The sequence below is a fragment of the Dendrobates tinctorius genome, unplaced genomic scaffold (assembly GCF_039654945.1).
Source record: "Dendrobates tinctorius isolate UK_male_01 unplaced genomic scaffold, ASM3965494v1 ptg000245l, whole genome shotgun sequence".
NCBI classification, from domain to species: domain Eukaryota; kingdom Metazoa; phylum Chordata; class Amphibia; order Anura; family Dendrobatidae; genus Dendrobates; species Dendrobates tinctorius.
Window position 1 is genome coordinate 9066134 of NW_027361912.1, and position 21484 is coordinate 9087617.

The following is a 21484-nucleotide window of genomic DNA, read 5'->3' on the forward strand; positions in this document are numbered from 1 at the left end:
TTCCACACTGGGAGAAGCTAAGACTGTCATTTGCATTCCATGAATTAAGTCTCCTGAGAGACCAACAAAAATTGCCAAAGCTGACTGTATTCCAAGTCATCATGGCGGGGTATTGGGAAAAGTTTTCAATTAGCAATAATCACGCCTTGGATATACCTCATGGGCAACAATATTGCCACTGCGCAAAGATGAAAGAACAGAAGTGACCAAGGGCTTCCCGATTCCAGGGCAGAACATTTTAAGCCATGGTGAGTTACAAATCACCACTAGCCCTCCACGCTGCTTCCAGGCATCCTTGGCTTACACATTCTAAGGGTTCAGTTAAGATGTAATTTTTGGCAATTACAGGCAGATTGCCTCACTCTCGCCTTCTGCTCCAAGAAACAAACTTCAATCCATTGCTGTGAGAAGCAAGGCTTTTCTTCCACGCTGGGAGAACCTAAGACTGTCATTTGCATACCATAGATTAAGTCTCCTGAAAGACCAACAAAGATTGCCAAAGCTGACTGTATTTCAAGTCATCATGGCGGGGTATTGGGAAAAGTTTTCAATTAGCAATAATCACGCCTCGGTTAAACCTCATGGGCTACGATATTGTCACTGCGCAAAGTTGAAAGAACTGTTGTGACCAATGCCTTCCCGCTTCCAAATCAGAGCTTGTTTAAGCTATGGTGAGTTACAAATTCTCACTAGCCCTCCCACACTGCTTCCAGGCATTCTGAGCTTCCACATTCTAAGGGCTCAGTTAAGATGAAATTTTTGGCAATTACAGGCAGATTGCCTCACTCTCTCCTTCTGCTCCAGGCAACAAACATCAATCCATTGCTGTGAGAAGCAAGGCTATTCTTCCACGCTGGGAGGAGCTAAAACTCTGTTATTTGCATATCATAGATTAAGTCTCCTGAGAGACCAACAAAAATTGCCAAAGGTGACTGTATTTCAAGTCATCATGGCGGGGTATTGGAAAAAGTTTTCAATTAGCAATAATCACGCCTCGGTTAAACCTCATGGGCTACGATATTGTCACTGCACAAAGTTGAAAGAACTGTTGTGACCAATGCCTTCCCGCTTCCAAATCAGAGCTTGTTTAAGCTACGGTGAGTTACAAATTCTCAATAGCCCTTCCACACTGCTTCCAGGCATCCTGAGCTTCCACATTCTAAGGGCTCAGTTAAGATGAAATTTTTGGCCATTACAGGCAGATTGCCTCACTCTCTCCTTCTGCTCCAAGAAACAAACATCAATCCATTGCTGTGAGAAGCAAGGCTTTTCTTCCACACTGGGAGGACCTAAGACTGTCATTTGCATACCATAGATTAAGTCTCCTGAAAGACCAACAAAGATTGCCAAAGCTGACTGTATTTCAAGTCATCATGGCGGGGTATTGGGAAAAGTTTTCAATTAGCAATAATCACGCCTCGGTTAAACCTCATGGGCTACGATATTGTCACTGCGCAAAGTTGAAAGAACTGTTGTGACCAATGCCTTCCCGCTTCCAAATCAGAGCTTGTTTAAGCTACGGTGAGTTACAAATTCTCAATAGCCCTTCCACACTGCTTCCAGGCATCCTGAGCTTCCACATTCTAAGGGCTCAGTTAAGATGAAATTTTTGGCCATTACAGGCAGATTGCCTCACTCTTTCCTTCTGCTTCAGGCAACAAACATCAATCCATTGTTGTGAGAATCTAGGCTTTTCTTCCACGCTGGGTGGAGGTAAGACTCTGTTATTTGCATACAATGGATTAAGTCTCCTGAGAGACCAACAAAAATTGCCAAAGCTGACTGTATTTCAAGTCATCATGGCGGGGTATTGGGAAAAGTTTTCAACTAGCAATAATCCCGCCTCGGTTAAACCTCATGGGCTACGATATTGCCACTGCGCAAAGTTGAAAAAACTGTTGTGACCAATGCCTTCCTGCTTCCAAAGCAGAGCTTGTTTAAGCTACGGTGAGTTACAAATTCTCACTACGCCTCCCACACTGCTTCCAGGCATCCTGGGCTTCCACATTCTGAGGGCTCAGGAAAGATGTAATTTTTGGCAATTACAGGCAGATTGCCTCACTCTCGCCTTCTGCTCCAAGAAACAAACATCAATCCATTGCTGTGAGAAGCAAGGCTTTTCTTCCACACTGGGAGGACCTAAGACTGTCATTTACATACCATAGATTAAGTCTCCTGAGAGACCAACAAAAATTGCCAAAGCTGACTGTATTTCAAGTCATCATGGCGGGGTATTGGGAAAAGTTTTCAACTAGCAATAATCCCGCCTCGGTTAAACCTCATGGGCTACAATATTGCCACTGCGCAAAGTTGAAGAAACTGTTGTGACCAATGCCTTCCTGCTTCCAAAGCAGAGCTTGTTTAAGCTACGGTGAGTTACAAATTCTCACTAGCCCTCCCACACTGCTTCCAGGCATTCTGAGCTTCCACATTCTAAGGGCTCAGTTAAGATGAAATTTTTGGCAATTACAGGCAGATTGCCTCACTCTTTCCTTCTGCTCCAGGCAACAAACATCAATCCATTGCTGTGAAAAGCAAGGCTATTCTTCCACGCTGGGAGGAGCTAAGACTCTGTTATTTGCATACCATAGATTAAGTCTCCTGAGAGACCAACAAAAATTGCCAAAGCTGACTGTATTTCAAGTCATCATGGCAGGGTATTGGGAAAAGTTTTCAATTAGCAATAATCACGCCTCGGTTAAACCTCATGGGCTACGATATTGCCACTGCGCAAAGTTGAAAGAACTGTTGTGACCAATGCCTTCCTGCTTTCAAAGCAGAGCTTGTTTAAGCTACGGTGAGTTACAAATTCTCAATAGCCCTTCCACACTGCTTCCAGGCATCCTGAGCTTCCACATTCTAAGGGCTCAGTTAAGATGAAATTTTTGGCCATTACAGGCAGATTGCCTCACTCTCTCCTTCTGCTCCAAGAAACAAACATCAATCCATTGCTGTGAGAAGCAAGGCTTTTCTTCCACACTGGGAGGACCTAAGACTGTCATTTGCATTCCATGAATTAAGTCTCCTGAGAGACCAACAAAAATTGCCAAAGCTGACTGTATTCCAAGTCATTATGGCGGGGTATTGGGAAAAGTTTTCAATTAGCAATAATCACGCCTTGGATAAACCTCATGGGCAACAATATTGCCACAGCGCAAAGATGAAAGAACAGAAGTGACCAAGGGCTTCCCGCTTCCAGGGCAGAACATTTTAAGCCATGGTGAGTTACAAATCACCACTAGCCCTCCACGCTGCTTCCAGGCATCCTTGGCTTACACATTCTAAGGGTTCAGTTAAGATGTAATTTTTGGCAATTACAGGCAGATTGCCTCACTCTCGCCTTCTGCTCCAAGAAACAAACATCAATCCATTGCTGTGAGAAGCAAGGCTTTTCTTCCACACTGGGAGAACCTAAGACTGTCATTTACATACCATAGATTAAGTCTCCTGAGAGACCAACAAAAATTGCCAAAGCTGACTGTATTTCAAGTCATCATCGTGGGGTATTGGGAAAAGTTTTCAATTAGCAATAATCACGCCTCGGTTAAACCTCATAGGCTACGATATTGCCACTGCGCAAAGTTGAAAGAACTGTTGTGACCAATGCCTTCCTGCTTCCAAAGCAGAGCTTGTTTAAGCTATGGTGAGTTACAAATTCTCACTAGCCCTCCCACACTGCTTCCAGGCATTCTGAGCTTCCACATTCTAAGGGCTCAGTTAAGATGAAATTTTTGGCAATTACAGGCAGATTGCCTCACTATCTCCTTCTGCTCCAGGCAACAAACATCAATCCATTGCTGTGAGAAGCAAGGCTTTTCTTCCACGCTGGGAGAAGCTAAGACTCTGTTATTTGCATACAATGGATTAAGTCTCCTGAGAGACCAACAAAAATTGCCAAAGCTGACTGTATTTCAAGTCATCATGGTGGGGTATTGGGAAAAGTTTTCAATTAGCAATAATCACGCCTCGGTTAAATCTCATGGACTATGATCTTGCCACTGCGCAAAGTTGAAAGAACTGTTGTGACCAATGCCTTCCTGCTTCCAAAGCAGAGCTTGTTTAAGCTACGGTGAGTTACAAATTCTCACTAGCCCTCCCACACTGCTTCCAGGCATTCTGAGCTTCCACATTCTAAGGGCTCAGTTAAGATGAAATTTTTGGCAATTACAGGCAGATTGCCTCACTCTCGCCTTCTGCTCCAAGAAACAAACATCAATCCATAGCTGTGAGAAGCAAGGCTTTTCTTCCACGCTGGGAGGAGCTAAGACTCTGTTATTTGCATACAATGGATTAAGTCTCCTGAGAGACCAACAAAAATTGCCAAAGCTGACTGTATTTCAAGTCATCATGGCGGGGTATTGGGAAAAGTTTTCAATTAGCAATAATCACGCCTCGGTTAAACCTCATAGGCTACGATATTGCCACTGCGCAAAGTTGAAAGAACTGTTGTGACCAATGCCTTCCTGCATCCAAAGCAGAGCTTGTTTAAGCTATGGTGAGTTACAAATTCTCACTAGCCCTCCCACACTGCTTCCAGGCATTCTGAGCTTCCACATTCTAAGGGATCAGTTAAGATGAAATTTTTGGCAATTACAGGCAGATTGCCTCACTCTCTCCTTCTGCTCCAGGCAACAAACATCAATCCATTGCTGTGAGAAGCAAGGCTATACTTCCACGCTGGGAGGAGCTAAGACTCTGTTATTTGCATACCATAGATTAAGTCTCCTGAGAGACCAACAAAAATTGCCAAAGCTGACTGTATTTCAAGTCATCATGGCGGGGTATTGGGAAAAGTTTTCAATTAGCAATAATCGCGCCTCGGTTAAACCTCATGGGCTACGATATTGCCACTGCGCAAAGTTGAAAGAAATGTTATGACCAATGCCTTCCTGCTTTCAAAGCAGAGCTTGTTTAAGCTACGGTGAGTTACAAATTCTCACTAGCCCTCCCACACTGCTTCCAGGCATCCTGGGCTTCCACATTCTGAGGGCTCAGGAAAGATGTAATTTTTGGCAATTACAGGCAGATTGCCTCACTCTCGCCTTATGCTCCAAGAAACAAACATCAATCCATTGCTGTGAGAAGCAAGGCTTTTCTTCCACACTGGGAGAAGCTAAGACTGTCATTTGCATTCCATGAATTACGTCTCCTGAGAGACCAACAAAAATTGCCAAAGCTGACTGTATTTCACGTCATCATGGCGGGGTATTGGGAAAAATTTTCAATTAGCAATGATAAGCCTCGGTTAAACCTCATAGGCTACGATATTGCCACATCGCAAAGATGAAGGAACAGAAGTGATCAAGGGCTTCCCGCTTCCAAGGCAGAACTTGTTTAAGCTATGGTGAGTTCCAAATCACCACTAGCCCTCCCACGCTGCTTCCAGACATGCTGGGCTTCCACATGCTAAGGGATCAGGAAAAACAATTTTTGGCAATTACAGGCAGATTGCCTCACTCTCTCCTTCTGCTCCAGGAAACACACATCAATCCACTGCTGTGAGAAGCAAGGCTTTTCTTCCACGCTGGCAGGAGCTAAGACTGTCATTTGCATACCATGGATTAAGTCTCCTGAGAGACCAACAAAAATTGCCAAAGCTGACTGTATTTCAAGTCATCATGGCGGGGTATTGGGAAAAGTTTTCAATAAGCAATAATCACGCCTTGGATAAACCTCATGGGCAACAATATTGCCACAGCGCAAAGATGAAAGAACAGAAGTGACCAAGGGCTTCCCGCTTCCAGGGCAGAACATTTTAAGCCATGGTGAGTTACAAATCACCACTAGCCCTCCACGCTGCTTCCAGGCATCCTTGGCTTACACATTCTAAGGGTTCAGTTAAGATGTAATTTTTGGCAATTACAGGCAGATTGCCTCACTCTCGCCTTCTGCTCCAAGAAACAAACATCAATCCATTGCTGTGAGAAGCAAGGCTTTTCTTCCACACTGGGAGGACCTAAAGGGGTTTTACACTAAGCAATATCGCTAGCAATATCGCTAAAACGTCACTGGTTTTGTGACGTTATAGCGATATTGCTAGCGATATCGCTATGTGTGATACTTACCTCCGACCGGCTCCCCCGCTGCTCATCGCTGATCGCGCGAGAATGTCCGGCTCCATTTCTCGTCGGGCGCTTCCTGCTGGGCTTCCTGCTGTGACGTCCAGCGATGCGTGGAGGCGGGCGGGAGGACGCCAGGATCGCTGTGTGTGAAAGGTAAGTATCGTCCGCTGCGTCGCTGCTGCATCGCTGTGAGATCATTCTGTATGAAAGCTCACTAGCGATCATTTAGCGATGCACCAGCGATCCTGACCGGGTCGGATCGCTGGTTGAATCGCTGGTGCATCGCTAAATGTAAAAGGGCCTTTAGACTGTCATTTACATACCATAGATTAAGTCTCCTGAGAGACCAACAAAAATTGCCAAAGCTGACTGTATTTCAAGTCATCATGACGGGGTATTGGGAAAAGTTTTCAATTAGCAATAATCACGCCTCGGTTAAACCTCATAGGCTACGATATTGCCACTGCGCAAAGTTGAAAGAACTGTTGTGACCAATGCCTTCCTGCTTCCAAAGCAGAGCTTGTTTAAGCTATGGTGAGTTACAAATTCTCACTAGCCCTCCCACACTGCTTCCAGGCATTCTGAGCTTCCACATTCTAAGGGCTCAGTTAAGATGAAATTTTTGGCAATTACAGGCAGATTGCCTCACTCTCTCCTTCTGCTTCAGGCAACAAACATCAATCCATTGCTGTGAGAAGCAAGGCTATTCTTCCACGCTGGGAGGAGCTAAGACTCTGTTATTTGCATACCATAGATTAAGTCTCCTGAGAGACCAACAAAAATTGCCAAAGCTGACTGTATTTCAAGTCATCATGGCGGGGTATTGGGAAAAGTTTTCAATTAGCAATAATCACGCCTCGGTTAAATCTCATGGGCTACGATATTGCCACTGCGCAAAGTTGAAAGAACTGTTGTGACCAATGCCTTCCTGCTTTCAAAGCAGAGCTTGTTTAAGCTACGGTGAGTTACAAATTCTCACTAGCCCTCCCACACTGCTTCCAGGCATCCTGGGCTTCCACATTCTGAGGGCTCAGGAAAGATGTAATTTTTGGCAATTACAGGCAGATTGCCTCACTCTCGCCTTCTGCTCCAAGAAACAAACATCAATCCATTGCTGTGAGAAGCAAGGCTTTTCTTCCACACTGGGAGAAGCTAAGACTGTCATTTGCATTCCATGAATTAAGTCTCCTGAGAGACCAACAAAAATTGCCAAAGCTGACTGTATTCCAAGTCATCATGGCGGGGTATTGGGAAAAGTTTTCAATTAGCAATAATCACGCCTTGGATATACCTCATGGGCAACAATATTGCCACTGCGCAAAGATGAAAGAACAGAAGTGACCAAGGGCTTCCCGATTCCAGGGCAGAACATTTTAAGCCATGGTGAGTTACAAATCACCACTAGCCCTCCACGCTGCTTCCAGGCATCCTTGGCTTACACATTCTAAGGGTTCAGTTAAGATGTAATTTTTGGCAATTACAGGCAGATTGCCTCACTCTCGCCTTCTGCTCCAAGAAACAAACTTCAATCCATTGCTGTGAAAAGCAAGGCTTTTCTTCCACACTGGGAGAACCTAAGACTGTCATTTACATAACATAGATTAAGTCTTCTGAGAGACCAACAAAAATTGCCAAAGCTGACTGTATTTCAAGTCATCATGGTGGGGTATTGGGAAAAGTTTTCAATTAGCAATAATCACGCCTCGGTGAAACCTCATAGGCTACGATATTGCCACTGCGCAAAGTTGAAAGAACTGTTGTGACCAATGCCTTCCTGCTTCCAAAGCAGAGCTTGTTAAAGCTATGGTGAGTTACAAATTCTCACTAGCCCTCCCACACTGCTTCCAGGCATTCTGAGCTTCCACATTCTAAGGGCTCAGTTAAGATGAAATTTTTGGCAATTACAGGCAGATTGCCTCACTCTCTCCTTCTGCTCCAGGCAACAAACATCAATCCATTGCTGTGAGAAGCAAGGCTATTCTTCCACGCTGGGAGGAGCTAAAACTCTGTTATTTGCATATCATAGATTAAGTCTCCTGAGAGACCAACAAAAATTGCCAAAGGTGACTGTATTTCAAGTCATCATGGCGGGGTATTGGAAAAAGTTTTCAATTAGCAATAATCACGCCTCGGTTAAACCTCGTGGGCTACGATATTGTCACTGCACAAAGTTGAAAGAACTGTTGTGACCAATGCCTTCCCGCTTCCAAATCAGAGCTTGTTTAAGCTACGGTGAGTTACAAATTCTCAATAGCCCTTCCACACTGCTTCCAGGCATCCTGAGCTTCCACATTCTAAGAGCTCAGTTAAGATGAAATTTTTGGCCATTACAGGCAGATTGCCTCACTCTCTCCTTCTGCTCCAAGAAACAAACATCAATCCATTGCTGTGAGAAGCAAGGCTTTTCTTCCACACTGGGAGGACCTAAGACTGTCATTTGCATACCATAGATTAAGTCTCCTGAAAGACCAACAAAGATTGCCAAAGCTGACTGTATTTCAAGTCATCATGGCGGGGTATTGGGAAAAGTTTTCAATTAGCAATAATCACGCCTCGGTTAAACCTCATGGGCTACGATATTGTCACTGCGCAAAGTTGAAAGAACTGTTGTGACCAATGCCTTCCCGCTTCCAAATCAGAGCTTGTTTAAGCTATGGTGAGTTACAAATTCTCACTAGCCCTCCCACACTGCTTCCAGGCATTCTGAGCTTCCACATTCTAAGGGCTCAGTTAAGATGAAATTTTTGGCAATTACAGGCAGATTGCCTCACTCTCTCCTTCTGCTCCAGGCAACAAACATCAATCCATTGCTGTGAGAAGCAAGGCTATTCTTCCACGCTGGGAGGAGCTAAAACTCTTTTATTTGCATATCATAGATTAAGTCTCCTGAGAGACCAACAAAAATTGCCAAAGGTGACTGTATTTCAAGTCATCATGGCGGGGTATTGGAAAAAGTTTTCAATTAGCAATAATCACGCCTCGGTTAAACCTCATGGGCTACGATATTGTCACTGCACAAAGTTGAAAGAACTGTTGTGACCAATGCCTTCCCGCTTCCAAATCAGAGCTTGTTTAAGCTACGGTGAGTTACAAATTCTCAATAGCCCTTCCACACTGCTTCCAGGCATCCTGAGCTTCCACATTCTAAGGGCTCAGTTAAGATGAAATTTTTGGCCATTACAGGCAGATTGCCTCACTCTCTCCTTCTGCTCCAAGAAACAAACATCAATCCATTGCTGTGAGAAGCAAGGCTTTTCTTCCACACTGGGAGGACCTAAGACTGTCATTTGCATACCATAGATTAAGTCTCCTGAAAGACCAACAAAGATTGCCAAAGCTGACTGTATTTCAAGTCATCATGGCGGGGTATTGGGAAAAGTTTTCAATTAGCAATAATCACGCCTCGGTTAAACCTCATGGGCTACGATATTGTCACTGCGCAAAGTTGAAAGAACTGTTGTGACCAATGCCTTCCCGCTTCCAAATCAGAGCTTGTTTAAGCTACGGTGAGTTACAAATTCTCAATAGCCCTTCCACACTGCTTCCAGGCATCCTGAGCTTCCACATTCTAAGGGCTCAGTTAAGATGAAATTTTTGGCCATTACAGGCAGATTGCCTCACTCTTTCCTTCTGCTCCAGGCAACAAACATCAATCCATTGCTGTGAAAAGCAAGGCTATTCTTCCACGCTGGGAGGAGCTAAGACTCTGTTATTTGCATACCATAGATTAAGTCTCCTGAGAGACCAACAAAAATTGCCAAAGCTGACTGTATTTCAAGTCATCATGGCGGGGTATTGGGAAAAGTTTTCAATTAGCAATAATCACGCCTCGGTTAAACCTCATGGGCTACGATATTGCCACTGCGCAAAGTTGAAAGAACTGTTGTGACCAATGCCTTCCTGCTTTCAAAGCAGAGCTTGTTTAAGCTACGGTGAGTTACAAATTCTCACTAGCCCTCCCACACTGCTTCCAGGCATCCTGGGCTTACACATTCTGAGGGCTCAGGAAAGATGTAATTTTTGGCAATTACAGGCAGATTGCCTCACTCTCGCCTTCTGCTCCAAGAAACAAACATCAATCCATTGCTGTGAGAAGCAAGGCTTTTCTTCCACACTGGGAGGACCTAAGACTGTCATTTGCATACCATAGATTAAGTCTCCTGAGAGACCAACAAAAATTGCCAAAGCTGACTGTATTACAAGTCATCATGGCGGGGTATTGGGAAAAGTTTTCAATTAGCAATAATCACGCCTCGGTTAAACCTCATGGGCTATGATATTGTCACTGCACAAAGTTGAAAGAACTGTTGTGACCAATGCCTTCCCGCTTCCAAATCAGAGCTTGTTTAAGCTACGGTGAGTTACAAATTCTCAATAGCCCTTCCACACTGCTTCCAGGCATCCTGAGCTTCCACATTCTAAGGGCTCAGTTAAGATGAAATTTTTGGCCATTACAGGCAGATTGCCTCACTCTCTCCTTCTGCTCCAAGAAACAAACATCAATCCATTGCTGTGAGAAGCAAGGCTTTTCTTCCACACTGGGAGGACCTAAGACTGTCATTTGCATTCCATGAATTAAGTCTCCTGAGAGACCAACAAAAATTGCCAAAGCTGACTGTATTCCAAGTCATTATGGCGGGGTATTAGGAAAAGTTTTCAATTAGCAATAATCACGCCTTGGATAAACCTCATGGGCAACAATATTGCCACAGCGCAAAGATGAAAGAACAGAAGTGACCAAGGGCTTCCCGCTTCCAGGGCAGAACATTTTAAGCCATGGTGAGTTACAAATCACCACTAGCCCTCCACGCTGCTTCCAGGCATCCTTGGCTTACACATTCTAAGGGTTCAGTTAAGATGTAATTTTTGGCAATTACAGGCAGATTGCCTCACTCTCGCCTTCTGCTCCAAGAAACAAACATCAATCCATTGCTGTGAGAAGCAAGGCTTTTCTTCCACACTGGGAGAACCTAAGACTGTCATTTACATACCATAGATTAAGTCTCCTGAGAGACCAACAAAAATTGCCAAAGCTGACTGTATTTCAAGTCATCATGGTGGGGTATTGGGAAAAGTTTTCAATTAGCAATAATCACGCCTCGGTTAAACCTCATAGGCTACGATATTGCCACTGCGCAAAGTTGAAAGAACTGTTGTGACCAATGCCTTCCTGCTTCCAAAGCAGAGCTTGTTTAAGCTATGGTGAGTTACAAATTCTCACTAGCCCTCCCACACTGCTTCCAGGCATTCTGAGCTTCCACATTCTAAGGGCTCAGTTAAGATGAAATTTTTGGCAATTACAGGCAGATTGCCTCACTATCTCCTTCTGCTCCAGGCAACAAACATCAATCCATTGCTGTGAGAAGCAAGGCTTTTCTTCCACGCTGGGAGGAGCTAAGACTCTGTTATTTGCATACAATGGATTAAGTCTCCTGAGAGACCAACAAAAATTGCCAAAGCTGACTGTATTTCAAGTCATCATGGCGGGGTATTGGGAAAAGTTTTCAATTAGCAATAATCACGCCTCGGTTAAACCTCATGGACTATGATCTTGCCACTGCGCAAAGTTGAAAGAACTGTTGTGACCAATGCCTTCCTGCTTCCAAAGCAGAGCTTGTTTAAGCTACGGTGAGTTACAAATTCTCACTAGCCCTCCCACACTGCTTCCAGGCATTCTGAGCTTCCACATTCTAAGGGCTCAGTTAAGATGAAATTTTTGGCAATTACAGGCAGATTGCCTCACTCTCGCCTTCTGCTCCAAGAAACAAACATCAATCCATAGCTGTGAGAAGCAAGGCTTTTCTTCCACGCTGGGAGGAGCTAAGACTCTGTTATTTGCATACAATGGATTAAGTCTCCTGAGAGACCAACAAAAATTGCCAAAGCTGACTGTATTTCAAGTCATCATGGTGGGGTATTGGGAAAAGTTTTCAATTAGCAATAATCACGCCTCAGTTAAACCTCATAGGCTACGATATTGCCACTGCGCAAAGTTGAAAGAACTGTTGTGACCAATGCCTTCCTGCATCCAAAGCAGAGCTTGTTTAAGCTATGGTGAGTTACAAATTCTCACTAGCCCTCCCACACTGCTTCCAGGCATTCTGAGCTTCCACATTCTAAGGGATCAGTTAAGATGAAATTTTTGGCAATTACAGGCAGATTGCCTCACTCTCTCCTTCTGCTCCAGGCAACAAACATCAATCCATTGCTGTGAGAAGCAAGGCTATACTTCCACGCTGGGAGGAGCTAAGACTCTGTTATTTGCATACCATAGATTAAGTCTCCTGAGAGACCAACAAAAATTGCCAAAGCTGACTGTATTTCAAGTCATCATGGCGGGGTATTGGGAAAAGTTTTCAATAAGCAATAATCACGCCTTGGATAAACCTCATGGGCAACAATATTGCCACAGCGCAAAGATGAAAGAACAGAAGTGACCAAGGGCTTCCCGCTTCCAGGGCAGAACATTTTAAGCCATGGTGAGTTACAAATCACCACTAGCCCTCCACGCTGCTTCCAGGCATCCTTGGCTTACACATTCTAAGGGTTCAGTTAAGATGTAATTTTTGGCAATTACAGGCAGATTGCCTCACTCTCGCCTTCTGCTCCAAGAAACAAACATCAATCCATTGCTGTGAGAAGCAAGGCTTTTCTTCCACACTGGGAGGACCTAAAGGGGTTTTACACTAAGCAATATCGCTAGCAATATCGCTAAAACGTCACTGGTTTTGTGACGTTATAGCGATATTGCTAGCGATATCGCTATGTGTGATACTTACCTCCGACCGGCTCCCCCGCTGCTCATCGCTGATCGCGCGAGAATGTCCGGCTCCATTTCTCGTCGGGCGCTTCCTGCTGGGCTTCCTGCTGTGACGTCCAGCGATGCGTGGAGGCGGGCGGGAGGACGCCAGGATCGCTGTGTGTGAAAGGTAAGTATCGTCCGCTGCGTCGCTGCTGCATCGCTGTGAGATCATTCTGTATGAAAGCTCACTAGCGATCATTTAGCGATGCACCAGCGATCCTGACCGGGTCGGATCGCTGGTTGAATCGCTGGTGCATCGCTAAATGTAAAAGGGCCTTTAGACTGTCATTTACATACCATAGATTAAGTCTCCTGAGAGACCAACAAAAATTGCCAAAGCTGACTGTATTTCAAGTCATCATGACGGGGTATTGGGAAAAGTTTTCAATTAGCAATAATCACGCCTCGGTTAAACCTCATAGGCTACGATATTGCCACTGCGCAAAGTTGAAAGAACTGTTGTGACCAATGCCTTCCTGCTTCCAAAGCAGAGCTTGTTTAAGATATGGTGAATTACAAATTCTCACTAGCCCTCCCACACTGCTTCCAGGCATTCTGAGCTTCCACATTCTAAGGGCTCAGTTAAGATGAAATTTTTGGCAATTACAGGCAGATTGCCTCACTCTCTCCTTCTGCTTCAGGCAACAAACATCAATCCATTGCTGTGAGAAGCAAGGCTATTCTTCCACGCTGGGAGGAGCTAAGACTCTGTTATTTGCATACCATAGATTAAGTCTCCTGAGAGACCAACAAAAATTGCCAAAGCTGACTGTATTTCAAGTCATCATGGCGGGGTATTGGGAAAAGTTTTCAATTAGCAATAATCACGCCTCGGTTAAACCTCATGGGCTACGATATTGCCACTGCGCAAAGTTGAAAGAACTGTTGTGACCAATGCCTTCCTGATTTCAAAGCAGAGCTTGTTTAAGCTACGGTGAGTTACAAATTCTCACTAGCCCTCCCACACTGCTTCCAGGCATCCTGGGCTTCCACATTCTGAGGGCTCAGGAAAGATGTAATTTTTGGCAATTACAGGCAGATTGCCTCACTCTCGCCTTCTGCTCCAAGAATCAAACATCAATCCATTGCTGTGAGAAGCAAGGCTTTTCTTCCACACTGGGAGAAGCTAAGACTGTCATTTGCATTCCATGAATTAAGTCTCCTGAGAGACCAACAAAAATTGCCAAAGCTGACTGTATTCCAAGTCATCATGGCGGGGTATTGGGAAAAGTTTTCAATTAGCAATAATCACGCCTTGGATATACCTCATGGGCAACAATATTGCCACTGCGCAAAGATGAAAGAACAGAAGTGACCAAGGGCTTCCCGATTCCAGGGCAGAACATTTTAAGCCATGGTGAGTTACAAATCACCACTAGCCCTCCACGCTGCTTCCAGGCATCCTTGGCTTACACATTCTAAGGGTTCAGTTAAGATGTAATTTTTGGCAATTACAGGCAGATTGCCTCACTCTCGCCTTCTGCTCCAAGAAACAAACTTCAATCCATTGCTGTGAGAAGCAAGGCTTTTCTTCCACGCTGGGAGGACCTAAGACTGTCATTTGCATACCATAGATTAAGTCTCCTGAAAGACCAACAAAGATTGCCAAAGCTGACTGTATTTCAAGTCATCATGGCGGGGTATTGGGAAAAGTTTTCAATTAGCAATAATCACGCCTCGGTTAAACCTCATGGGCTACGATATTGTCACTGCGCAAAGTTGAAAGAACTGTTGTGACCAATGCCTTCCCGCTTCCAAATCAGAGCTTGTTTAAGCTATGGTGAGTTACAAATTCTCACTAGCCCTCCCACACTGCTTCCAGGCATTCTGAGCTTCCACATTCTAAGGGCTCAGTTAAGATGAAATTTTTGGCAATTACAGGCAGATTGCCTCACTCTCTCCTTCTGCTCCAGGCAACAAACATCAATCCATTGCTGTGAGAAGCAAGGCTATTCTTCCACGCTGGGAGGAGCTAAAACTCTGTTATTTGCATATCATAGATTAAGTCTCCTGAGAGACCAACAAAAATTGCCAAAGGTGACTGTATTTCAAGTCATCATGGCGGGGTATTGGAAAAAGTTTTCAATTAGCAATAATCACGCCTCGGTTAAACCTCATGGGCTACGATATTGTCACTGCACAAAGTTGAAAGAACTGTTGTGACCAATGCCTTCCCGCTTCCAAATCAGAGCTTGTTTAAGCTACGGTGAGTTACAAATTCTCAATAGCCCTTCCACACTGCTTCCAGGCATCCTGAGCTTCCACATTCTAAGGGCTCAGTTAAGATGAAATTTTTGGCCATTACAGGCAGATTGCCTCACTCTCTCCTTCTGCTCCAAGAAACAAACATCAATCCATTGCTGTGAGAAGCAAGGCTTTTCTTCCACACTGGGAGGACCTAAGACTGTCATTTGCATACCATAGATTAAGTCTCCTGAAAGACCAACAAAGATTGCCAAAGCTGACTGTATTTCAAGTCATCATGGCGGGGTATTGGGAAAAGTTTTCAATTAGCAATAATCACGCCTCGGTTAAACCTCATGGGCTACGATATTGTCACTGCGCAAAGTTGAAAGAACTGTTGTGACCAATGCCTTCCCGCTTCCAAATCAGAGCTTGTTTAAGCTACGGTGAGTTACAAATTCTCAATAGCCCTTCCACACTGCTTCCAGGCATCCTGAGCTTCCACATTCTAAGGGCTCAGTTAAGATGAAATTTTTGGCCATTACAGGCAGATTGCCTCACTCTTTCCTTCTGCTTCAGGCAACAAACATCAATCCATTGTTGTGAGAATCTAGGCTTTTCTTCCACGCTGGGTGGAGGTAAGACTCTGTTATTTGCATACAATGGATTAAGTCTCCTGAGAGACCAACAAAAATTGTCAAAGCTGACTGTATTTCAAGTCATCATGGCGGGGTATTGGGAAAAGTTTTCAACTAGCAATAATCCCGCCTCGGTTAAACCTCATGGGCTACGATATTGCCACTGCGCAAAGTTGAAAAAACTGTTGTGACCAATGCCTTCCTGCTTCCAAAGCAGAGCTTGTTTAAGCTACGGTGAGTTACAAATTCTCACTACGCCTCCCACACTGCTTCCAGGCATCCTGGGCTTCCACATTCTGAGGGCTCAGGAAAGATGTAATTTTTGGCAATTACAGGCAGATTGCCTCACTCTCGCCTTCTGCTCCAAGAAACAAACATCAATCCATTGCTGTGAGAAGCAAGGCTTTTCTTCCACACTGGGAGGACCTAAGACTGTCATTTACATACCATAGATTAAGTCTCCTGAGAGACCAACAAAAATTGCCAAAGCTGACTCTATTTCAAGTCATCATGGCGGGGTATTGGGAAAAGTTTTCAACTAGCAATAATCCCGCCTCGGTTAAACCTCATGGGCTACAATATTGCCACTGCGCAAAGTTGAAGAAACTGTTGTGACCAATGCCTTCCTGCTTCCAAAGCAGAGCTTGTTTAAGCTACGGTGAGTTACAAATTCTCACTAGCCCTCCCACACTGCTTCCAGGCATTCTGAGCTTCCACATTCTAAGGGCTCAGTTAAGATGAAATTTTTGGCAATTACAGGCAGATTGCCTCACTCTTTCCTTCTGCTCCAGGCAACAAACATCAATCCAATGCTGTGAAAAGCAAGGCTATTCTTCCACGCTGGGAGGAGCTAAGACTCTGTTATTTGCATACCATAGATTAAGTCTCCTGAGAGACCAACAAAAATTGCCAAAGCTGACTGTATTTCAAGTCATCATGGCGGGGTATTGGGAAAAGTTTTCAATTAGCAATAATCACGCCTCGGTTAAACCTCATGGGCTACGATATTGCCACTGCGCAAAGTTGAAAGAACTGTTGTGACCAATGCCTTCCTGCTTTCAAAGCAGAGCTTGTTTAAGCTACGGTGAGTTACAAATTCTCACTAGCCCTCCCACACTGCTTCCAGGCATCCTGGGCTTCCACATTCTGAGGGCTCAGGAAAGATGTAATTTTTGGCAATTACAGGCAGATTGCCTCACTCTCGCCTTCTGCTCCAAGAAACAAACATCAATCCATTGCTGTGAGAAGCAAGGCTTTTCTTCCACACTGGGAGAAGCTAAGACTGTCATTTGCATTCCATGAATTAAGTCTCCTGAGAGACCAACAAAAATTGCCAAAGCTGACTGTATTCCAAGTCATCATGGCGGGGTATTGGGAAAAGTTTTCAATTAGCAATAATCACGCCTTGGATATACCTCATGGGCAACAATATTGCCACTGCGCAAAGATGAAAGAACAGAAGTGACCAAGGGCTTCCCGATTCCAGGGCAGAACATTTTAAGCCATGGTGAGTTACAAATCACCACTAGCCCTCCACGCTGCTTCCAGGCATCCTTGGCTTACACATTCTAAGGGTTCAGTTAAGATGTAATTTTTGGCAATTACAGGCAGATTGCCTCACTCTCGCCTTCTGCTCCAAGAAACAAACTTCAATCCATTGCTGTGAGAAGCAAGGCTTTTCTTCCACACTGGGAGAACCTAAGACTGTCATTTACATAACATAGATTAAGTCTCCTGAGAGACCAACAAAAATTGCCAAAGCTGACTGTATTTCAAGTCATCATGGTGGGGTATTGGGAAAAGTTTTCAATTAGCAATAATCACGCCTCGGTGAAACCTCATAGGCTACGATATTGCCACTGCGCAAAGTTGAAAGAACTGTTGTGACCAATGCCTTCCTGCTTCCAAAGCAGAGCTTGTTAAAGCTATGGTGAGTTACAAATTCTCACTAGCCCTCCCACACTGCTTCCAGGCATTCTGAGCTTCCACATTCTAAGGGCTCAGTTAAGATGAAATTTTTGGCAATTACAGGCAGATTGCCTCACTCTCTCCTTCTGCTCCAGGCAACAAACATCAATCCATTGCTGTGAGAAGCAAGGCTATTCTTCCACGCTGGGAGGAGCTAAAACTCTGTTATTTGCATATCATAGATTAAGTCTCCTGAGAGACCAACAAAAATTGCCAAAGGTGACTGTATTTCAAGTCATCATGGCGGGGTATTGGAAAAAGTTTTCAATTAGCAATAATCATGCCTCGGTTAAACCTCGTGGGCTACGATATTGTCACTGCACAAAGTTGAAAGAACTGTTGTGACCAATGCCTTCCCGCTTCCAAATCAGAGCTTGTTTAAGCTACGGTGAGTTACAAATTCTCAATAGCCCTTCCACACTGCTTCCAGGCATCCTGAGCTTCCACATTCTAAGAGCTCAGTTAAGATGAAATTTTTGGCCATTACAGGCAGATTGCCTCACTCTCTCCTTCTGCTCCAAGAAACAAACATCAATCCATTGCTGTGAGAAGCAAGGCTTTTCTTCCACACTGGGAGGACCTAAGACTGTCATTTGCATACCATAGATTAAGTCTCCTGAAAGACCAACAAAGATTGCCAAAGCTGACTGTATTTCAAGTCATCATGGCGGGGTATTGGGAAAAGTTTTCAATTAGCAATAATCACGCCTCGGTTAAACCTCATGGGCTACGATATTGTCACTGCGCAAAGTTGAAAGAACTGTTGTGACCAATGCCTTCCCGCTTCCAAATCAGAGCTTGTTTAAGCTATGGTGAGTTACAAATTCTCACTAGCCCTCCCACACTGCTTCCAGGCATTCTGAGCTTCCACATTCTAAGGGCTCAGTTAAGATGAAATTTTTGGCAATTACAGGCAGATTGCCTCACTCTCTCCTTCTGCTCCAGGCAACAAACATCAATCCATTGCTGTGAGAAGCAAGGCTATTCTTCCACGCTGGGAGGAGCTAAAACTCTGTTATTTGCATATCATAGATTAAGTCTCCTGAGAGACCAACAAAAATTGCCAAAGGTGACTGTATTTCAAGTCATCATGGCGGGGTATTGGAAAAAGTTTTCAATTAGCAATAATCACGCCTCGGTTAAACCTCATGGGCTACGATATTGTCACTGCACAAAGTTGAAAGAACTGTTGTGACCAATGCCTTCCCGCTTCCAAATCAGAGCTTGTTTAAGCTACGGTGAGTTACAAATTCTCAATAGCCCTTCCACACTGCTTCCAGGCATCCTGAGCTTCCACATTCTAAGGGCTCAGTTAAGATGAAATTTTTGGCCATTACAGGCAGATTGCCTCACTCTCTCCTTCTGCTCCAAGAAACAAACATCAATCCATTGCTGTGAGAAGCAAGGCTTTTCTTCCACACTGGGAGGACCTAAGACTGTCATTTGCATACCATAGATTAAGTCTCCTGAAAGACCAACAAAGATTGCCAAAGCTGACTGTATTTCAAGTCATCATGGCGGGGTATTGGGAAAAGTTTTCAATTAGCAATAATCACGCCTCGGTTAAACCTCATGGGCTACGATATTGTCACTGCGCAAAGTTGAAAGAACTGTTGTGACCAATGCCTTCCCGCTTCCAAATCAGAGCTTGTTTAAGCTACGGTGAGTTACAAATTCTCAATAGCCCTTCCACACTGCTTCCAGGCATCCTGAGCTTCCACATTCTAAGGGCTCAGTTAAGATGAAATTTTTGGCCATTACAGGCAGATTGCCTCACTCTTTCCTTCTGCTTCAGGCAACAAACATCAATCCATTGTTGTGAGAATCTAGGCTTTTCTTCCACGCTGGGTGGAGGTAAGACTCTGTTATTTGCATACAATGGATTAAGTCTCCTGAGAGACCAACAAAAATTGCCAAAGCTGACTGTATTTCAAGTCATCATGGCGGGGTATTGGGAAAAGTTTTCAACTAGCAATAATCCCGCCTCGGTTAAACCTCATGGGCTACGATATTGCCACTGCGCAAAGTTGAAAAAACTGTTGTGACCAATGCCTTCCTGCTTCCAAAGCAGAGCTTGTTTAAGCTACGGTGAGTTACAAATTCTCACTACGCCTCCCACACTGCTTCCAGGCATCCTGGGCTTCCACATTCTGAGGGCTCAGGAAAGATGTAATTTTTGGCAATTACAGGCAGATTGCCTCACTCTCGCCTTCTGCTCCAAGAAACAAACATCAATCCATTGCTGTGAGAAGCAAGGCTTTTCTTCCACACTGGGAGGACCTAAGACTGTCATTTACATACCATAGATTAAGTCTCCTGAGAGACCAACAAAAATTGCCAAAGCTGACTGTATTTCAAGTCATCATGGCGGGGTATTGGGAAAAGTTTTCAACTAGCAATAATCCCGCCTCGGTTAAACCTCATGGGCTACAATATTGCCACTGCGCAAAGTTGAAGAAACTGTTGTGACCAATGCCTTCCTGCTTCCAAAGCAGAGCTTGTTTAAGCTACGGTGAGTTACAAATTCTCACTAGCCCTCCCACACTGCTTCCAGGCATTCTGAGCTACCACATTCTAAGGGCTCAGTTAAGATGAAATTTTTGGCAATTACAGGCAGATTGCCTCACTCTTTCCTTCTGCTCCAGGCAACAAACATCAATCCATTGCTGTGAAAAGCAAGGCTATTCTTCCACGCTGGGAGGAGCTAAGACTCTGTTATTTGCATACCATAGATTAAGTCTCCTGAGAGACCAACAAAAATTGCCAAAGCTGACTGTATTTCAAGTCATCATGGCGGGGTATTGGGAAAAGTTTTCAATTAGCAATAATCACGCCTCGGTTAAACCTCATGGGCTACGATATTGCCACTGCGCAAAGTTGAAAGAACTGTTGTGACCAATGCCTTCCTGCTTTCAAAGCAGAGCTTGTTTAAGCTACGGTGAGTTACAAATTCTCACTAGCCCTCCCACACTGCTTCCAGGCATCCTGGGCTTCCACATTCTGAGGGCTCAGGAAAGATGTAATTTTTGGCAATTACAGGCAGATTGCCTCACTCCCGCCTTCTGCTCCAAGAAACAAACATCAATCCATTGCTGTGAGAAGCAAGGCTTTTCTTCCACACTGGGAGGACCTAAGACTGTCATTTGCATACCATAGATTAAGTCTCCTGAGAGACCAACAAAAATTGCCAAAGCTGACTGTATTACAAGTCATCATGGCGGGGTATTGGGAAAAGTTTTCAATTAGCAATAATCACGCCTCGGTTAAACCTCATGGGCTATGATATTGTCACTGCACAAAGTTGAAAGAACTGTTGTGACCAATGCCTTCCCGATTCCAAATCAGAGCTTGTTTAAGCTACGGTGAGTTACAAATTCTCAATAGCCCTTCCACACTGCTTCCAGGCATCCTGAGCTTCCACATTCTAAGGGCTCAGTTAAGATGAAATTTTTGGCCATTACAGGCAGATTGCCTCACTCTCTCCTTCTGCTCCAAGAAACAAACATCAATCCATTGCTGTGAGAAGCAAGGCTTTTCTTCCACACTGGGAGGACCTAAGACTGTCATTTGCATTCCATGAATTAAGTCTCCTGAGAGACCAACAAAAATTGCCAAAGCTGACTGTATTCCAAGTCATTATGGCGGGGTATTGGGAAAAGTTTTCAATTAGCAATAATCACGCCTTGGATAAACCTCATGGGCAACAATATTGCCACAGCGCAAAGATGAAAGAACAGAAGTGACCAAGGGCTTCCCGCTTCCAGGGCAGAACATTTTAAGCCATGGTGAGTTACAAATCACCACTAGCCCTCCACGCTGCTTCCAGGCAT

At 44.4% G+C, this 21484-nt stretch overlaps 49 non-coding genes across 49 annotated transcripts; all 49 read right to left on the reverse strand.

Annotated features, from left to right (window-relative positions):
* Positions 1–49: 49 nt before the first annotated feature.
* Positions 50–190, reverse strand: LOC141061552 (U4 spliceosomal RNA). Its single transcript, XR_012223403.1, has one exon. It is a non-coding gene; the product is annotated as a U4 spliceosomal RNA (small nuclear RNA).
* A 281-nt stretch (positions 191–471) lies between these two features.
* Positions 472–612, reverse strand: LOC141061529 (U4 spliceosomal RNA). Its single transcript, XR_012223382.1, has one exon. It is a non-coding gene; the product is annotated as a U4 spliceosomal RNA (small nuclear RNA).
* A 285-nt stretch (positions 613–897) lies between these two features.
* On the reverse strand, positions 898–1038 carry LOC141061053 (U4 spliceosomal RNA). Its single transcript, XR_012222951.1, has one exon. It is a non-coding gene; the product is annotated as a U4 spliceosomal RNA (small nuclear RNA).
* A 283-nt stretch (positions 1039–1321) lies between these two features.
* Positions 1322–1462, reverse strand: LOC141061530 (U4 spliceosomal RNA). The gene has a single exon (XR_012223383.1). It is a non-coding gene; the product is annotated as a U4 spliceosomal RNA (small nuclear RNA).
* A 285-nt stretch (positions 1463–1747) lies between these two features.
* LOC141062969 (U4 spliceosomal RNA) lies at positions 1748–1888 on the reverse strand. The gene has a single exon (XR_012224665.1). It is a non-coding gene; the product is annotated as a U4 spliceosomal RNA (small nuclear RNA).
* Positions 1889–2171: 283 nt separating this feature from the next.
* Positions 2172–2312, reverse strand: LOC141061075 (U4 spliceosomal RNA). The gene has a single exon (XR_012222971.1). It is a non-coding gene; the product is annotated as a U4 spliceosomal RNA (small nuclear RNA).
* A 285-nt stretch (positions 2313–2597) lies between these two features.
* On the reverse strand, positions 2598–2738 carry LOC141063053 (U4 spliceosomal RNA). Its single transcript, XR_012224740.1, has one exon. It is a non-coding gene; the product is annotated as a U4 spliceosomal RNA (small nuclear RNA).
* Positions 2739–3021: 283 nt separating this feature from the next.
* Positions 3022–3162, reverse strand: LOC141061912 (U4 spliceosomal RNA). Its single transcript, XR_012223728.1, has one exon. It is a non-coding gene; the product is annotated as a U4 spliceosomal RNA (small nuclear RNA).
* A 281-nt stretch (positions 3163–3443) lies between these two features.
* On the reverse strand, positions 3444–3584 carry LOC141061601 (U4 spliceosomal RNA). Its single transcript, XR_012223447.1, has one exon. It is a non-coding gene; the product is annotated as a U4 spliceosomal RNA (small nuclear RNA).
* Positions 3585–3869: 285 nt separating this feature from the next.
* On the reverse strand, positions 3870–4010 carry LOC141062198 (U4 spliceosomal RNA). Its single transcript, XR_012223988.1, has one exon. It is a non-coding gene; the product is annotated as a U4 spliceosomal RNA (small nuclear RNA).
* A 285-nt stretch (positions 4011–4295) lies between these two features.
* Positions 4296–4436, reverse strand: LOC141061281 (U4 spliceosomal RNA). The gene has a single exon (XR_012223156.1). It is a non-coding gene; the product is annotated as a U4 spliceosomal RNA (small nuclear RNA).
* Positions 4437–4721: 285 nt separating this feature from the next.
* Positions 4722–4862, reverse strand: LOC141062146 (U4 spliceosomal RNA). The gene has a single exon (XR_012223941.1). It is a non-coding gene; the product is annotated as a U4 spliceosomal RNA (small nuclear RNA).
* A 283-nt stretch (positions 4863–5145) lies between these two features.
* On the reverse strand, positions 5146–5285 carry LOC141062529 (U4 spliceosomal RNA). Its single transcript, XR_012224287.1, has one exon. It is a non-coding gene; the product is annotated as a U4 spliceosomal RNA (small nuclear RNA).
* Positions 5286–5566: 281 nt separating this feature from the next.
* LOC141061764 (U4 spliceosomal RNA) lies at positions 5567–5707 on the reverse strand. Its single transcript, XR_012223595.1, has one exon. It is a non-coding gene; the product is annotated as a U4 spliceosomal RNA (small nuclear RNA).
* A 689-nt stretch (positions 5708–6396) lies between these two features.
* Positions 6397–6537, reverse strand: LOC141062806 (U4 spliceosomal RNA). Its single transcript, XR_012224517.1, has one exon. It is a non-coding gene; the product is annotated as a U4 spliceosomal RNA (small nuclear RNA).
* Positions 6538–6822: 285 nt separating this feature from the next.
* Positions 6823–6963, reverse strand: LOC141061251 (U4 spliceosomal RNA). The gene has a single exon (XR_012223129.1). It is a non-coding gene; the product is annotated as a U4 spliceosomal RNA (small nuclear RNA).
* Positions 6964–7246: 283 nt separating this feature from the next.
* On the reverse strand, positions 7247–7387 carry LOC141061553 (U4 spliceosomal RNA). Its single transcript, XR_012223404.1, has one exon. It is a non-coding gene; the product is annotated as a U4 spliceosomal RNA (small nuclear RNA).
* Positions 7388–7668: 281 nt separating this feature from the next.
* Positions 7669–7809, reverse strand: LOC141061425 (U4 spliceosomal RNA). Its single transcript, XR_012223287.1, has one exon. It is a non-coding gene; the product is annotated as a U4 spliceosomal RNA (small nuclear RNA).
* Positions 7810–8094: 285 nt separating this feature from the next.
* On the reverse strand, positions 8095–8235 carry LOC141061626 (U4 spliceosomal RNA). The gene has a single exon (XR_012223469.1). It is a non-coding gene; the product is annotated as a U4 spliceosomal RNA (small nuclear RNA).
* Positions 8236–8518: 283 nt separating this feature from the next.
* Positions 8519–8659, reverse strand: LOC141061532 (U4 spliceosomal RNA). The gene has a single exon (XR_012223385.1). It is a non-coding gene; the product is annotated as a U4 spliceosomal RNA (small nuclear RNA).
* Positions 8660–8944: 285 nt separating this feature from the next.
* Positions 8945–9085, reverse strand: LOC141061054 (U4 spliceosomal RNA). Its single transcript, XR_012222952.1, has one exon. It is a non-coding gene; the product is annotated as a U4 spliceosomal RNA (small nuclear RNA).
* A 283-nt stretch (positions 9086–9368) lies between these two features.
* Positions 9369–9509, reverse strand: LOC141061534 (U4 spliceosomal RNA). Its single transcript, XR_012223386.1, has one exon. It is a non-coding gene; the product is annotated as a U4 spliceosomal RNA (small nuclear RNA).
* Positions 9510–9794: 285 nt separating this feature from the next.
* LOC141062177 (U4 spliceosomal RNA) lies at positions 9795–9935 on the reverse strand. Its single transcript, XR_012223969.1, has one exon. It is a non-coding gene; the product is annotated as a U4 spliceosomal RNA (small nuclear RNA).
* Positions 9936–10218: 283 nt separating this feature from the next.
* On the reverse strand, positions 10219–10359 carry LOC141062832 (U4 spliceosomal RNA). Its single transcript, XR_012224541.1, has one exon. It is a non-coding gene; the product is annotated as a U4 spliceosomal RNA (small nuclear RNA).
* A 283-nt stretch (positions 10360–10642) lies between these two features.
* Positions 10643–10783, reverse strand: LOC141061981 (U4 spliceosomal RNA). The gene has a single exon (XR_012223792.1). It is a non-coding gene; the product is annotated as a U4 spliceosomal RNA (small nuclear RNA).
* A 281-nt stretch (positions 10784–11064) lies between these two features.
* Positions 11065–11205, reverse strand: LOC141060905 (U4 spliceosomal RNA). Its single transcript, XR_012222816.1, has one exon. It is a non-coding gene; the product is annotated as a U4 spliceosomal RNA (small nuclear RNA).
* A 285-nt stretch (positions 11206–11490) lies between these two features.
* On the reverse strand, positions 11491–11631 carry LOC141061118 (U4 spliceosomal RNA). Its single transcript, XR_012223010.1, has one exon. It is a non-coding gene; the product is annotated as a U4 spliceosomal RNA (small nuclear RNA).
* A 285-nt stretch (positions 11632–11916) lies between these two features.
* Positions 11917–12057, reverse strand: LOC141061271 (U4 spliceosomal RNA). Its single transcript, XR_012223147.1, has one exon. It is a non-coding gene; the product is annotated as a U4 spliceosomal RNA (small nuclear RNA).
* Positions 12058–12342: 285 nt separating this feature from the next.
* LOC141061766 (U4 spliceosomal RNA) lies at positions 12343–12483 on the reverse strand. Its single transcript, XR_012223596.1, has one exon. It is a non-coding gene; the product is annotated as a U4 spliceosomal RNA (small nuclear RNA).
* A 689-nt stretch (positions 12484–13172) lies between these two features.
* Positions 13173–13313, reverse strand: LOC141062807 (U4 spliceosomal RNA). The gene has a single exon (XR_012224518.1). It is a non-coding gene; the product is annotated as a U4 spliceosomal RNA (small nuclear RNA).
* A 285-nt stretch (positions 13314–13598) lies between these two features.
* LOC141062189 (U4 spliceosomal RNA) lies at positions 13599–13739 on the reverse strand. The gene has a single exon (XR_012223980.1). It is a non-coding gene; the product is annotated as a U4 spliceosomal RNA (small nuclear RNA).
* A 283-nt stretch (positions 13740–14022) lies between these two features.
* On the reverse strand, positions 14023–14163 carry LOC141061554 (U4 spliceosomal RNA). The gene has a single exon (XR_012223405.1). It is a non-coding gene; the product is annotated as a U4 spliceosomal RNA (small nuclear RNA).
* Positions 14164–14444: 281 nt separating this feature from the next.
* Positions 14445–14585, reverse strand: LOC141061535 (U4 spliceosomal RNA). The gene has a single exon (XR_012223387.1). It is a non-coding gene; the product is annotated as a U4 spliceosomal RNA (small nuclear RNA).
* A 285-nt stretch (positions 14586–14870) lies between these two features.
* On the reverse strand, positions 14871–15011 carry LOC141061055 (U4 spliceosomal RNA). The gene has a single exon (XR_012222953.1). It is a non-coding gene; the product is annotated as a U4 spliceosomal RNA (small nuclear RNA).
* Positions 15012–15294: 283 nt separating this feature from the next.
* Positions 15295–15435, reverse strand: LOC141061536 (U4 spliceosomal RNA). The gene has a single exon (XR_012223388.1). It is a non-coding gene; the product is annotated as a U4 spliceosomal RNA (small nuclear RNA).
* A 285-nt stretch (positions 15436–15720) lies between these two features.
* LOC141061392 (U4 spliceosomal RNA) lies at positions 15721–15861 on the reverse strand. The gene has a single exon (XR_012223257.1). It is a non-coding gene; the product is annotated as a U4 spliceosomal RNA (small nuclear RNA).
* Positions 15862–16144: 283 nt separating this feature from the next.
* Positions 16145–16285, reverse strand: LOC141060878 (U4 spliceosomal RNA). Its single transcript, XR_012222792.1, has one exon. It is a non-coding gene; the product is annotated as a U4 spliceosomal RNA (small nuclear RNA).
* Positions 16286–16570: 285 nt separating this feature from the next.
* LOC141062201 (U4 spliceosomal RNA) lies at positions 16571–16711 on the reverse strand. The gene has a single exon (XR_012223991.1). It is a non-coding gene; the product is annotated as a U4 spliceosomal RNA (small nuclear RNA).
* A 283-nt stretch (positions 16712–16994) lies between these two features.
* LOC141061556 (U4 spliceosomal RNA) lies at positions 16995–17135 on the reverse strand. The gene has a single exon (XR_012223406.1). It is a non-coding gene; the product is annotated as a U4 spliceosomal RNA (small nuclear RNA).
* A 281-nt stretch (positions 17136–17416) lies between these two features.
* LOC141060951 (U4 spliceosomal RNA) lies at positions 17417–17557 on the reverse strand. The gene has a single exon (XR_012222858.1). It is a non-coding gene; the product is annotated as a U4 spliceosomal RNA (small nuclear RNA).
* A 285-nt stretch (positions 17558–17842) lies between these two features.
* LOC141061570 (U4 spliceosomal RNA) lies at positions 17843–17983 on the reverse strand. Its single transcript, XR_012223419.1, has one exon. It is a non-coding gene; the product is annotated as a U4 spliceosomal RNA (small nuclear RNA).
* A 283-nt stretch (positions 17984–18266) lies between these two features.
* LOC141061537 (U4 spliceosomal RNA) lies at positions 18267–18407 on the reverse strand. The gene has a single exon (XR_012223389.1). It is a non-coding gene; the product is annotated as a U4 spliceosomal RNA (small nuclear RNA).
* A 285-nt stretch (positions 18408–18692) lies between these two features.
* Positions 18693–18833, reverse strand: LOC141061056 (U4 spliceosomal RNA). Its single transcript, XR_012222954.1, has one exon. It is a non-coding gene; the product is annotated as a U4 spliceosomal RNA (small nuclear RNA).
* Positions 18834–19116: 283 nt separating this feature from the next.
* Positions 19117–19257, reverse strand: LOC141061539 (U4 spliceosomal RNA). Its single transcript, XR_012223391.1, has one exon. It is a non-coding gene; the product is annotated as a U4 spliceosomal RNA (small nuclear RNA).
* A 285-nt stretch (positions 19258–19542) lies between these two features.
* LOC141062971 (U4 spliceosomal RNA) lies at positions 19543–19683 on the reverse strand. The gene has a single exon (XR_012224666.1). It is a non-coding gene; the product is annotated as a U4 spliceosomal RNA (small nuclear RNA).
* A 283-nt stretch (positions 19684–19966) lies between these two features.
* On the reverse strand, positions 19967–20107 carry LOC141061076 (U4 spliceosomal RNA). Its single transcript, XR_012222972.1, has one exon. It is a non-coding gene; the product is annotated as a U4 spliceosomal RNA (small nuclear RNA).
* Positions 20108–20392: 285 nt separating this feature from the next.
* LOC141062213 (U4 spliceosomal RNA) lies at positions 20393–20533 on the reverse strand. Its single transcript, XR_012224002.1, has one exon. It is a non-coding gene; the product is annotated as a U4 spliceosomal RNA (small nuclear RNA).
* A 283-nt stretch (positions 20534–20816) lies between these two features.
* On the reverse strand, positions 20817–20957 carry LOC141062833 (U4 spliceosomal RNA). The gene has a single exon (XR_012224542.1). It is a non-coding gene; the product is annotated as a U4 spliceosomal RNA (small nuclear RNA).
* Positions 20958–21240: 283 nt separating this feature from the next.
* Positions 21241–21381, reverse strand: LOC141061913 (U4 spliceosomal RNA). The gene has a single exon (XR_012223729.1). It is a non-coding gene; the product is annotated as a U4 spliceosomal RNA (small nuclear RNA).
* Positions 21382–21484: the final 103 nt, after the last annotated feature.